Below are 14498 nucleotides of genomic sequence, written 5' to 3'. Positions count from 1 at the left end.
ATCCATTTCATTATGTATGAGTTAATTTTGTTTAAATTTGAGTTAAAACTAACGTAAATATATGACCGGCCGGACCGAATCACACACACACACACACACACACACACACACACACACACACACACACACACACACACACACACACACACTTAAGTAATAACTAAACACAGATAATGCTCACAGTGTTGATTAACAAATTATCCCAGGGATTAAACCAGGAGGTTGGAAGATTACTCAACACTGCTGCTCTATACATGTATAACAGAGCACACACCGCTGTGTGTACACTAACACACCCCTCCACTAAGAGTTATGGGAGACATGATAACCACCTGCAAAATTCTCAGGGGAATTGACAGGGTAGATGAAGACAGATTATTTAATACAGGTGGGACATGCTCGAGGGGACAGGTGGAAGCTGAGTGCCCTAACGAGCAACAGACATAACATTTTTCAGTATCATAGTAGTTAACAGACGGAATGCCTTATACAGTCACGTGGTTGAGGCAGATTCCACACACAGATTTAAATGTAAATATAAAACCCCATAGACTAGGTAACCTGTAGTTGTTGAGAGGCGGGACCGAAGAGGCGAAGCTCAGTCCCCGCAAGCACACCTAGGTGAGGTGTGGCTGTGGAGGGAGGTGTGGTGGGGGAGGAAGCAGTGTGACACTGGAGGATGTGGTGCCAGGTCCTCCACACAAAAGTGTAGATATGAGCCCGGACAAGTGACTATCTAGTGCACAGTTCCAGGAAGTGACGCCACCAATTGCTCTCATACACACAGGATACAACCCGCCACAGTTGCCTAATTCCCGGGTATCTCTTTACTGCTAGGTGGACAGAGGCATCAGGTGTAAGGTCCCCCTGGGCCCACGACTGAGCTTACACATGATGCAACCCACAACAATTGCCTGAGTCCCAGATACTCATTGATTTGGGAGCCGACTGCACAAATGACCGCCGTCTTAATGTTACGAATTTAATACATATATGTATTACGTATATGTGGTTTAATATGTAGGTTTGTACATGTATTATGTGGTGCTGTGCAGGACCACGTGAGGTGGAGGTGGTAGTGGAGGCGGCGGCTCCTGCTGGTCAACACACTACAGGGACAAAGTCCAGCGTCCGCTGCTGGACACTGTTGACAAATTGTGTTAATGGGAAGCTGGGAGCTGAGAGAACCTACACAGTACAGGAGTGTGTGTGTGGGGGGGGGGGGGGAAGCTTGTAGGTACTGGTATGATCAAGTCTGAAACATTTGGGTGTAGACAGTTAACCAGCCCTGACACCGGAAGCTCACTCCCCCCCCCCCCCCACACACACACACGGTAGTCAGCAATATGAGCCAACGATAATTCTTGTGTGCTTGTTGCTTTCTCTTGATAACGCTGCACCAACCTTCCCTTTCCAAACACCACTACCACCCACCAACCAACCCCTTGCTCGTTGTATTAGCCTAACCCACTAATTGTGGCGAGTAGGCCTTCTCATGATGTATGTACTCATTAAACACGCACCTTATGTCCTGTGAAGAGTTTGTTATATTCCCTGTGCTCACTACACGGCACTCTACTGAACCTTGCCACTGTACTCCCAACACCTTCCCTGCAGGATACTATCCTCAGTCCTCCGTCATCAACACATTGGGTGTCTTCTTCCTGACGATGAGGCCGAGGGGAGGGGGGTGTAGTGTGTAGGGGCGGGGGTGTAGTGTGTGTGTGTGGAGGCGGGGGTGTAGTGTGTGTGTGGGGGCGGGGGTGTGGAGGCCGGGAGTGTCGAACTCCATCTCTCCATCGCATTTCTCCAAAATATTTACTCACATATACACCACACTGTTGTGATTGTATTGCGTACGTTATGTCTTGATGTAAAGGTTTTGTCTTCATGACTATTAACTTTATAACATGGTCAAATGTTTTGATGTGGTAAATATTGTACAAAGTAAATCATGGGGTGGCAAAGGCTGATTACGAAGAGAATATCTTGCGGTAAGTGACACATTTCCAGCACTGAGGCCAACATCTGGGAGCTGGAAATCCAGCAAGACCCGCGGGGTCATCATTCCCGCATTCCATTCTCTTATGTTCCCGTGGAAAGTTTTTTTTTTTTTTTTTTTTTTTGTGTGTGTGTTTACTAGTTGTGTTTTTACGGGGGTTGAGCTCTGCTCTTTCGGCCCGCCTCTCAACTGTCAATCAACTGTTTACTAACTACTTTTTTTTTTTTCCACACCACACACACACACCCCAGGAAGCAGCCCGTGACAGCTGACTAACTCCCAGGTACCTATTTACTGCTAGGTAACAGGGGCATTCAGGGTGAAAGAAACTTTTGCCCATTTGTTTCTGCCTCGTGCGGGAATCGAACCCGCGCCACAGAATTACGAATCCTGCGCGCTATCCACCAGGCTACGAGGCCCCACCAGGCTGTGTATGTGTGTGTCCGTCCGTCCGTCCGCCCGCGCGTGAGTTTGTGCGTTCGTGTGCACGTGGGTGTGAGTGAGTAATATAGATACATAAACTACACTCAGAGTGCTGGAGCTGACAGGAATGTGTAAGAGAATGTGTCAAAAATGTAGTGATGGAAGGGAGGTAGTGATGGGGTGTTGAGGGGAGATGATGTAAGGTACTCTGGCAAGAGGGGAGGTGGTCAAGTGTGTGTGTGTGGGGGCCAGGGGGGGGGGTCTCCCCAGGTGAGTATCTCCACCAGATCTCATAAATAATGACCAAATGGTCTTTAATCCATCTCCCATCAGCCCATTCTCCTTATAAATGCAAGACACTTCGCACATTTCCCACAACTGATTACATTACCATTTTTTTGGAACAGTGGTTGGCACACTTCCCAGGCCGTCCTCATCAACGATGGTCAACTGCTCTTTAGTCCAGCCATCAAAGTGCCCAGTTTATGAATGAGAACACTTTACACACGACTCGCAAGTGATGACGTGTGTAATGTTTTTGCTTCATGCACGGCCTCTGCTCCAACCCCACCTCTCTCTCAGCCCTTCACCCACGCAAATAATGCAAATACCATTAATGGCCAGGGGAGCCGGTCGGCCGAGCGGACAGCACACTGTACTTGTGATCCTGTGGTCCTGGGTTCGATCCCAGGCGCCGGCGAGAAACAATGGGCACAGTTTCTTTCACCCTATGACCGCCCCTGTTACCTAGCAGTAAAATACGTACCTGGGTGTTAGTCAGCTGTCATGGGCTGCTTCCTGGGGGTGGAGGCCTGGTCGAGGACCGGGCCGCGGGGACACTAAAGCCCCGAAATCAGTCTCAAGATACTCTCAAGGCACCCTCAAGGCCACCAGAACCTAATCACCTAAACTAAGTTAGGCCTAATTATTCAACACATCCTCTCTACACACACTAAAGGGACGGGGCGGTAACTGGCTGACCTTTCACGGTGTTTAAGAGAGAACTCGATAAACACCTCCAAAGAATACCTCATTAACCAGGACTGCAAGGCAACCGCGTCCAACAGCCTGGTTGACCAGACCACAAACAAACGGCCCGGTCAGAGACCGACCGGGCCGCCGGGACGTTGCTCTTGTGAATCAACAATAGGTAACCAACACATAGGTTGGTGTGTAATATTATCCCCCCTTACTTTTGAGAAAATAAAAATTTTGAACACCCAGTACGTTAAAGTTGATGGCTGCGTCTTTGCGTCCAATCGCCGCATGAACGAGCCTAGCCTGAGGACAGATAGGGGCGATTCCCACACAGGAAGACCCAAGTGCTTCACCCACGTACTTCACATACAGAAGACCAAAACTCCTAACCTAACCTATCCTAAGGCTACCTATTTACTCCGGGATCAAAGTTCCAGCGTCCTGGTCTCTAACCAGGCCTTCCTGGTTAGTTGTTTGGTCAACCAGGCTGTTAGACGGCAGCAACTTGGTCGAGAGGATTGCACGAGGATGTGTTTAGTGAGTGAGTGAGTGAGTGAGTGAGTGAGTGAGTGAGTGAGTGAGGGTGTTTGATGTCGGTGGGTGTTTATTTTGGACGAGTCTCAGGGTCTGGGAGAATGCGTGTAATGTGAGTAAATGAGTGACTCGGGGTCGTCAAATGTGAGTCAGTGTGTCGGGGTATGAGTGAGTGTGAGTGTCTTGAGGCTTGGGTGCCGTGGAGAGCCAAGTGAATCAACGTCTCTGGGTTTGGGTAAGTGTGTTATGGGGTGTGAGTGTATTTTGGTCTGAGTGGGCGAGTATCTCACCGTATTAAATGAACCGTGAATGTTCCAGAGTGAATGAGTGGATGTGTTTCTTGGAGTGAATGTGTGCCAGCAGACCATTCTCTCCATCTGTCACTCCGTAAACTATTAATGGCTTTGTCTAACCAACAACATAAAAAATGCTACAGTTCCCCAACCCGAAACGAACGAACCCAAGCAACCCGCCTAACTTATCAAGGCCGATGGGTAGAAAACGCCAGCATTACGGCGCTTTAATTTTGATAAGAAAACGTAATTTTGACGGGTGGAGGCGTTAATATGCAATGTATTAAGTGAGAGACAGACAGACAGACAGACAGACAGACAGACAGACAGACAGACAGACAGACAGACAGACAGACAGTGGAATAGTTAGTGTACTCGTTAAGTATGACGGCCCAGGAGATGGGGACAGGTCCACGAAGCAGCATTAACAAAGCAATAATGGTAATCACAATAAATACATTAAGAGCATCAATAACAACAGTGGGGGGATGTACTCTATAGAGACATGTGTGTATATGGAGGTGGTTGGGGGTGATTACGTTAGGTGATGGGGGGTAGTGGGGGCTGAGAGTGGGGGAGCAAGTGGAGCACCCATCCCTTGCAGTTGTGTAAATCAATAAGTGGTCCAACAGCCACCCCATCCCCCTCCCCTCCCTCCCCCCCTCCCTCACGCCATCCTGCCCCACTATCCTCCTCCCTCCCCTCCCTCCCTACTACATAATACCACAAACAATGATGAACTAATTAGACATGTAATGATTTTAAATTTCGTTAAATGAAATAACTCCGATCACAACCCAATAACTGTTCAGAGAAGTATGGGCAATAGGTCTGTGGAGCCAGTCTCAAATACAAGAAGAGAATTCAGCAAATTCAGTTTTAATAACAAGTTGATCAACTGGGAACAAATCGACTAAGACCTTGTGGGAATGTGCCGGGAAGAACAGCTATATAATGTCAACTTACACCTGTGCTGTGCGAAAATATTCACAGTAGCACTAGAAATATGTGCAAGTCACATACCACAAAGGAAAAAGATGCAAAGTGTAACAAGAAGGGCGTGATCTATATAGGTGAAGACAGCAAGTGACAGCTCAAGCTAAGAGGATCATACAAGTCCAGGAGAGGCAGAGAGAGCAAAGGACCGTAAGTGAAATAGAGAGGAATCCAAAATACGTTTTCTCCTATGCAAAATATAGAACAAAAACTGCATCCTGCATGATGGATGAGGGGCCTTGACAGCTGAGTGGATAGCGCTTCGGATTCGTAATCCTGAGGTTCCGGGTTTGATCCCCGGTGGAGGCGGAAACAAATGGGCAGAGATTTTTGCCCTAATGCGCCTGTTACCTAGGAGTAAATTGGTACCTGGGAGTTAGACAGCTGCTACGGGCTGCTTCCTGGAGGGTGTGTTAACAAAAAAAGGAGGCCTGGTCGACGACCGGGCCGCGGGGACGCCAAACCCCGAAATCATCTCAAGATAACCTCAAGAAGAACTCCCTGAACCCCATCAAGCAGGTAAGTCAACAAAGTCAAAGCCGGATCATCCACTGTGAAGCGCCTACAGAATGAACAACCCAGCGGGTTTTCTTCCTTTTGGGGAGTGTTGTACATGCTGCTATGGCGGTGTGACCACTCACAGGATGATTGGCGCTGCCCAATACTGTCACTATGGCGGTGTGACCACTCACAGGATGATTGGCGCTGCCCAGTAAACTCGCTCCTCGGGACAAATAAAAAAATTATCCACTGTGAAAAGCTTAGCCCCCTTAGGTACCGTACTTGCCCTGGTACTTTTTCTCATCCTCGTGTCGGCCAGACATGGATACAAACTATGGTACTGTACCGTCAGATGACGCTAGGATTGTTATGAGAGTCGACAATAGAGAGAACACGGCAAACCTCCAAAGTGATGTTAATCAGGTCTTTCAATAGTTACACATAATATAATGTTTAATGAAGATACGTTCCAGCTCCCGCGCTATGGAAACTTCGAAAATATCAACACGGAAACCACATGCATATTAAAGGCAGTCAAACCACACTACTTAAAGAAAAAGTAATATAAAATATCTTGGAGTAATCATGTCGGAAGACCTTACTTTCAAAGAACACAATACAGTAGTTGTCACGACTGCAAGAAAAATGACAGGTTGGATAACAAGAACCTTTCAGACGAGGGATGCCTTGCCATTGAAGATACTTTTCAAACCACCAGTACTCTCTACAGTGAAATATTGTTGTCCAATGACAGCCCTATTCAACACTCAAGAAATAACTGTCCTGGAGAACGTGTAAGAGCGTGATCTTTTTACTGCTAGTATCCACTTAATAAAATATTTAAATTATTAGGACTGGTTAAAATTGTTATATCTGTATTCCCTTGAGCGCATATTTATATTCCCTTGAGTGCATATTTATTTAAGGTTGGAAAATAATAGAGAGGCTGGTCCCAAACCTGCACACAGAAATAACACCACATGAGACCAGGAAGGCATGGCAGGATGTGCAGAATACCCCCGTTGAAGAGCAGAGGTGCAACAGGTACTCTGAGAGAGAACTATCAACATCAGAGGCCCGAGACTGTTCAACACGCTTCCACTACACATAAGGGGCATAACTGGCCGACCCCTCACAGCGTTCAAGAGAGAAATGGATAAAAACCTCCAAAGGATACCTGATCAACCAGACTGTGACTCATACGTCAGGCTGCCGCGCCAACAGCCTGGTTGATCAGTCCAGCAACGAGGAGGTCTGGGACCAGATTCACGAAGCAGTTACGCAAGTACTTACGAACGTGTACATCTTTCCTCAATCTTTGACGGCTTTGGTTACATTTATTAAACAGTTTACAAGCATGAAAACTTGCCAATCAACTGTTGTTATTGTTATAAACAGCCTCCTGGTGCTTCGGAGCTCATTAACTGTTTAATAATTGGAAACAAAGCCGTCAAAAATTGAGAAAAGATGTACAGGTTCGTAAGTGTTTGCGTAACTGCTTCGTGGATCTAGGCCCCTGGTCGACGACCGGGCCGCGGGGACGTTGATCTTGGAAATATCGAAAGGTAAGGTTAACCACACCATCCCCCACTCCCCCACAACATACTCCCCCCACAACATACTCCCCCCACAACATACTCCCCCCACAACATACTCCCCCCACAACATACTCCCCCCACAACATACTCCCCTCACAACATACTCCCCCCACAACATACTCCCCCCCCACAACATACTCCCCCCCACAACATACTCCCCCCACAACATACTCCCCCCCACAACATACTCCCCCCCACAACATACTCCCCCTCACAACATACTCCCCCCACAACATACTCCCCCCACAACATACTCCCCCCACAACATACTCCCCCACAAACATACTCCCCCCACAACATACTCCCCACAACATACTCCCCCACAACATACTCCCCCACCCCCCACAACATACTCCCCCACCCCCCCCACAACATACTCCCCCACCCCCCACAACATACTCCCCCACCCCCCACAACATACTCCCCCACCCCCCCCCACAACATACTCCCCACCCCCCACACTACTCCCCCCCCCACAACATACTCCCCACCCCCCCACAACATACTCCCCCACCCCCCACAACATACTCCCCCACCCCCCACAACATAAAGGTACTAACGCACACCTAAGAATATTGATGATAATGTTGAGGGTGAGCTAGGGGTGACACAGGCACCCGCAGCTGGCTGTGTCCGTCACCACCGTTATAAAGGCAGCGGTTGTGGCCGGCCAGACATATGTACCAGTTACGGGCTATTCATGCCCGTGCCACCTCTTGGGTGGCTTAATCTTTTATCAATCAATCACTCCGGCCAGGCGCCTCATGCACCCTAGCAACGCACCTCCCGGAGCCCACATTGATAATCTTCACTCCCAGGAAGCGTCAATATTGTCGTGATTTGTGTTTTGTCTAAACCTCTACAATTTTAACGTTGGGGGTCACTAAAAACTATAGTGCTCAGTAAGAGGAAAGGTTTCGAAACACTACTTTAACAAGGGGTTGTTAACGAACAAATAATCAACGATATTTGGGTAATTTGTGTCTCGTTTGTGGGGGGGGGGGGGGGGGGAGTGTGGGCATCGCACGGTCGGTGGAGGCAGCTGAGAACAGGATTTCCGCTGCCTTTTAGACTACAGGAAGTGTGATAAGGATAAAGCCTGACAGACTTTACAACTTGGCTGTGTGGTGCTCATGTTCGGTGGGGAGACTGCTGACTACCTCAGAGGGCGGCCACCAGGTGACCCTCAACGTCCCGAGAAGTACCGGCTACCTCACCACGCATCCTGCACACCATCCTCACCTTAGTGTACCCCTGCATCACTCTTGGTGTCCCTCAGTCACTGTCCCTGGCCGTTAGTGTCCGTAGGTCACTGTCCCTGGCCGTTAGTGTCCGTAGGTCACTGTCCCTGGCCGTTAGTGTCCCTCAGTCACTGCCCCTGGCCGTTAGTGTCCGTAGGTCACTGCCTCTGGCCGTTAGTGTCCGTAGGTCACTGTCCCTGGCCGTTAGTGTCCGTAGGTCACTGTCCCTGGCCGTTAGTGTCCCTCAGTCACTGTCCCTGGCCGTTAGTGTGGGTGTCGGCAGCCCCCACCACCTCAGTGCTCTACCACCATGCTACACACAACAGGTAAGGCACCCACATAAACTGTGACACATCTCGTCTTCTCAACTAATACGAGGCGTTTTTGGGGGGAATCAATATATTCCAAACCGTCTACAATACGACGTACTAGTAACAGTTAAAGCTTCCAACCATCAGTGTAAGTGTTTTAACTCGTTCTTACCACATCCACATGGACGACTGCCTCGTGCTGTCCGCGCCTTAATTAAGCCCAAGACGACCCGCTGACATCTCCCTGTTATCTGGTGCCCCTGTTCCTCGCCGCTACTTTGTCTGTATGGTCAGATTCCCTTTAGGATCTTGTATGTCAATATCATGTCTCTTCCTTGTCTCTTCAAGTGTGGTGAGGTTGAGAGCCAGCATTCATTAAGCACTTGCGCTGTCTACTGGCTAAACCTGTACATCATTCCTCAATCATGGCGGCTTTGTTTACATTTATTAAACAGTTTCCGTGCTCTGAGACTTCACAACCCAAGGTTATTATTGTTACCAACAACCTCGTAGTGCTTCGGTGTTCAAAAACTGTTAATAAATGTAAACAAAGTCGCCATGTTTAAGGAAAGATGTAGAGGTTTCGTGAGTGGTTGGGTAAATGCTCGACGACTCCTAGCCTGTGGTCTTTGAGCAATTCTTCAATAATTTCCCCATGCTTCCTTCATTGTTTATTTGCCAGGTGATCCTCAGGGTATGACAGGTGCCAGTTGTCAAGTGGGTAACCAGAAGCATACTAACCCGAGCAACCCGCCCAACCTATCAGGCTCACACGGGTCACAACAACAGGCAATATTTAGTGTCTTGGATCTTGCTGAAGCCCTGAAATTTGGATGTTGCGGTCGATAGTGTCAAAATTGTTGTACATTATGGTTGTTCCTCCAGCTCCTCATTGTTGTATCTTCTTCCCTTACGTGGCTGCTGCTGCTCCCTCTCCCTCCCTCCTCCCTGCCCCTAGCATAGTACCTATATGTAAATGGATGGACATATTTGAGGGAAGAGAAGGGTGGAGATGAAGGGGAGTGATAAAAGAGGATGTAAGGTGGGAAGGAAGAGAGGCTACAGCATGAGATACGGGTTACTGAACGAGCGTGTAGAGGAGGAAGAGGAGGAAGGAAGGATATTGGTGTAGGAGGACCCAGGAGGAGACGAGGCAGTAATTAGCGAGGGTGAGTGAGTGAGGGAGAGGCTGAGGGCACCGTCACGCCAGGTACGGAGGAAGAGATGCAAGTGGTAGGGGGGGGGGGGGCGGGAGATGTTATCTTGAGATGATTTCGGGCTTTTTAGTGTCCCCGCGGCCCGGTCCTCGACCAGGCCTTCACCCCCAGGAAGCAGCCTGTGACAGCTGACTAACACCCAGATACCTATTTTACTGCTAGATAACAGGGGCATAGGGTGAAAGAAACTCTGCCCATTGTTTGTCGCCGGCGCCTGGGATCGAACCCGGGACCACAGGATCACAAGTCCAGCGTGCTGTCCGCTCGGTCGACCGGCTCCCATAGAGAGGGAGAGGGAGCAGAAGAGAGGTAGGTAGTCAGCAAGGGACAGTAGCACAAGCTCCAGAGTACTCTAGAGTACGCACAAGCCAATAGACCAACTCTGGAAAGCAGTGAGAGGTAAACTAGAGGTAAACAAGATAACAGCATAGCGAGTGAGGGTTCATCAACATGTGGAAGTAACCATTCTCCAGGCCAAGGTGCTCGTACAAAGGTTGGTTCTAAAGTACGAGAAATTATATGGAATTTTTAGTGTGCTAATTAACTATTTAAAGTCACTAAGTTGATGGGGTTATCTATCTTCAGGTTATCTTGAGATTATTTCGGGGCTTAGTGTCCCCGCGGCCCGGTCCTTGACCAGGCTTCCTTTTTGTCACCCGCAGGAAGCAGCCCGTAGCAGCTGTCTAACTCCCAGGTACCTATTTACTGCTAGGTAAACACGGGCGACCAGGTGAACCAGATACCACTGCCTTCCACTGCCACTGCCAGATACTTGAGCCTCTCACTTGTGGTACCAAGCGAAAGGTGCCCTTTTATAGTTCTACTTTGTCGGATTGATACTCCGTCTTAAATGCCCTTTCACGTCCTTCTGACGTTTTCATCAAAATTGGCATTCTTCTCCATACTCTGAGCTCCGTTACTCAAGGACCAGGAGAGGGTGGGCCAGGAGAGGGTGGGGGGGGACCAGGAGAGGGTGGGGGGGGGACCAGGAGAGGGTGGGGGGGGGAACAGGAGAGGGGGGGACCAGGTCAAATGATCAATAATAATATGCGGGACATAATAATAATATGCGGGCCAATAGGTATATGGTTAGAATTTGGGAGAATGTAAAGGAAAAAGTAAAAGGAAAATAAAAGTGAAAGGGGAGAGGGGGGGGGGACATGCAGTATGATTGGGGAAAACCCCAGCTTCTGGCGCCACCTGCCCCGCCTTGTCTACCCCTCCACCAGCTGCCCCTCCCCCACCCCTCTATCCCTCCACCAGCTGCCCCCCCCCTCTATCCCACCTTCCTTTCCTCAAAATACTGTAGCGGGGGGGGGGGCGAGGAGCGAGGCCTCCTCCATCTCTTTACAATCAATGTTTTAACATATGGATATGTGAAAACAACTTTCTATTGTGCACTGCGACACAAGGGCAGGGATGGGTTCATAAGTGATGCAGCTTAGAAGTAATATAAATAAATGAAATGATCATGACTAGTACACAGAGATTGAACAACTGGGCAAGCACGACACAGACCGAGCTATTGGGCATTTATCTAGCCACTGAATACCTTAAACTCAATGGTGGTAGTTATTTTCTGTGACTAAAAGTGCTCTGCAGTCCTTAAATAACCCATCACAATATATGTCTGAAGTAGCTTGTAATATTAAATGGAATGGAATTTTTGCCAATGATAATAACTCTTGTATAAAATTTGTGTGGATCCCATCCCATGTTGGAGTTGGAAAACATGACTTTGTAGATCGATTGGCCAATGAGGCTTGCAGGAAAGAAAACCTTGATTATGACTTTGGACTATCTAATGCAGTTATTAGAAACATACAAATTAAAGAAATTAATTAAGATTTAGAAGAACTAAGAAATGCCCAGAGACCTAAAAGCTGCAGTATTAAAAGTTATGACAACTTTTGTAATAAAAGGTATTTGTATGGTCAGCACAGTAACCGGACCAGGCAATGTGATGTAGTCATTGCGGTAATTCGCCTTGGCTATAGACACATCTGGCAGGTTAGTGAGGCTCAGCCACTACCAGAATACTCAGATTGTAAACTCTGTGATAAACCTTTAATGCATTCACTAGCACACTATATTGTTGAATGTGAAACCGTAAAGGACTTTAGACCTCCTGGCCTATTGTACCACCAACTGTGTAACTATTTCATTGACTCAGGTGTTCTGGACGACATCCTAACAATTTACCCAAAATTTGCTTCTCCATTTTAAAGAATGAAGAGATAAACTAAGATCGTTCCCTCGGCACGGAAAAACGGAAACTTTAAAGAGTATTGCAGGAACAAAGGTGTCCTACAAAGGTATTGCATGACTTCTTGAAGGGAAAATTGGAGAGGTTGGTGGCAGAGCAGGTGGGGTTGTAGAGGTGGTGTTGTGATGGCCGCTACGAGCACCATCTTGGTGGAGTAAGTTACCACAAGTGAGGCCGGGCTTGTGGGCCACAACAACCCACTTCCGTCACCATAACCACCGTAGGCCTGTGTTATAACACTGTGTATACCGGACACCTGAATGGACAGCGCTTCGGATTCGTAGTCCGAAGGTTTCGAGTTCGATCCACGGTGGAGGCGGAAACAAAAATGGTCAGAGCTTTTTTCACCCCGATGCTCCTGTTCACCTAGCAGTAAATAGGTAACTGGGAGTTAGCTGCTACGGGCTGCTTACTGGGGGTGTGTGTAACAAAGAAGAGGCCTGGTCGAGAACCGGGCCGCGGAGACGCTAAGGCCTGAAATCTCTCAAAATAACCTCAAGATATACCGAATATTATTATTAAAATAATACACTGTTCTAAATTTGTAAATAATATCCAAAATTACTGTCATTTATAAATATAATAATGTCATTAATGTTTAAATGGGCAACTATATTTTGTGAGTGTACTACACGTGTGTGTGTGTGTGTGTGTGTGTGTGTGTGTGTGTGTGTGTGTGTGTGTGTGTGTGTGTGTGTGTGTGTGTGTACTACGTGTCCGCGTGAGCCACACTACACAATGTAGCAAGGTTTGTTTGGACATGTTTGACGCCATGTTAAACTATGTAACTGCTTGTTAATGACTGACTTGTGTGTGTTTACTATATGTGTCTGCAGAATAGACCTATTTAGCTCTTGGACCCTCGCCTTTTTAGCCGATCTATTTTTCCTTTATTATGTCTACTACATATATTTATAACACACACACACACACACACACATACATACATACATACATACATACATACATACATACATACATACATATTGTGACGATAATCTCCTTCAAGAGATTGAGCCTGCTCTTCCCTTCATAATTACGTCTTCACAACTATATAAAAGACTATGGAAGAAATGTCCAACAACGACAACAAACACCAGCAAGGCTTGCCAGGGTGAGCAGAAACGTATGCAACCAACCACCAAACTACCCGTTGATCGCTACGGCTCCGCTGATTGGTCGCCGGTCTGGCTGCACCTGCACTCGCCCCCAATACTACCTGATGTCTGGGGTCACCCCAACATCAGTCCTCAGAATGTTCCGTGCTTTCGTAGCCAGCACACCTCCCAGCTAGACTCTAGAGTGTACTGAGAGAGGTGGTGGCTTTAAGCCAATATTCCAGCACCTCCCACTTAACTGTTGTATTGCACTTCTTGTTATTTTGCCTTAACGTAACTTTTCATTTTGTCATTTAAGAATTCTTATTATTTTGATTCATTGATTTTATTATACATATTTGTTTGTGCATTATTTTCATGTTTTGATTTATTTAACGTAATTAAAATTTCATTGTTAAAGTTTACTTGTGTTTTGTGTGTCTTCTCCTTACCTTACCACAGACGAAGTTCCAGTTTTTCTATTTTTTTTTATAACTATGTGACGAGGCCATACCCCTAGCCTTAAACAGCCGAACACCAACGCGTTCCCGTCACAAGTTATATGGGGGCCTGTCCTAGGAGCCTCACTCAGGTACTGGTGCCAAGTGGTAATTTATGGTAAGCGTATTTAACTTTGTTAACGTAGCTTTACTATTTTTCATTCAATTTCATTTTTTATAAGGTGCGGTGTATTGTGCATTACGAGAGTAACATATAGTGAAGGTGAGACAACTTTGGATTACGTGGTGACTGTAGGCCTCAGTCATACTCTTAATTGGTCATCTCTCCCTCCATGTTATTACTCGTATTTACCATCTATGTCCCTTGAATATTTCTCATTCTGACAGATCATCATATTGGTACCCTGGTACTGTGGTCTGCCCCGGGTCAAGAGTACCCAATCTTCTGCAATCTGACTGTAGGAGGACAAAGAGGGCCATAGTTCCTCTAGCTCGAACTTTAGTTGCTGAATTGGGACCTCAGCAGCAGTTCTCGTCACCAGTTGACACCTCGCACCCCTACACGTCAGTCAGAGATGAT

At 47.4% G+C, this 14498-nt stretch overlaps 1 protein-coding gene across 6 annotated transcripts in view; it reads left to right on the top strand.

Moving 5' to 3' along the window:
• The window catches only part of LOC123757975 (tyrosine-protein kinase Src64B), a 322311-nt gene that overhangs the window by 6874 nt on the left and 300939 nt on the right, over positions 1-14498 (top strand). Inside the window, exon 1 of one of the 6 annotated variants that reach the window (XM_069338844.1) lies at positions 8480-8892. The exons of 4 other annotated variants lie outside the window; for them this stretch is intronic. The gene's annotated coding sequence lies outside the window, so the exon portion shown is untranslated. Of the gene's footprint in view, positions 1-8479; positions 8893-14498 lie in introns of those variants that run through there. One more of the 6 variants, XM_069338849.1, reaches the window with a different exon arrangement.

Source organism: Procambarus clarkii, chromosome 40 (assembly GCF_040958095.1).
Source record: "Procambarus clarkii isolate CNS0578487 chromosome 40, FALCON_Pclarkii_2.0, whole genome shotgun sequence".
Classification (NCBI taxonomy): domain Eukaryota; kingdom Metazoa; phylum Arthropoda; class Malacostraca; order Decapoda; family Cambaridae; genus Procambarus; species Procambarus clarkii.
This window is presented reverse-complemented; position numbering and strand designations above follow the sequence as displayed.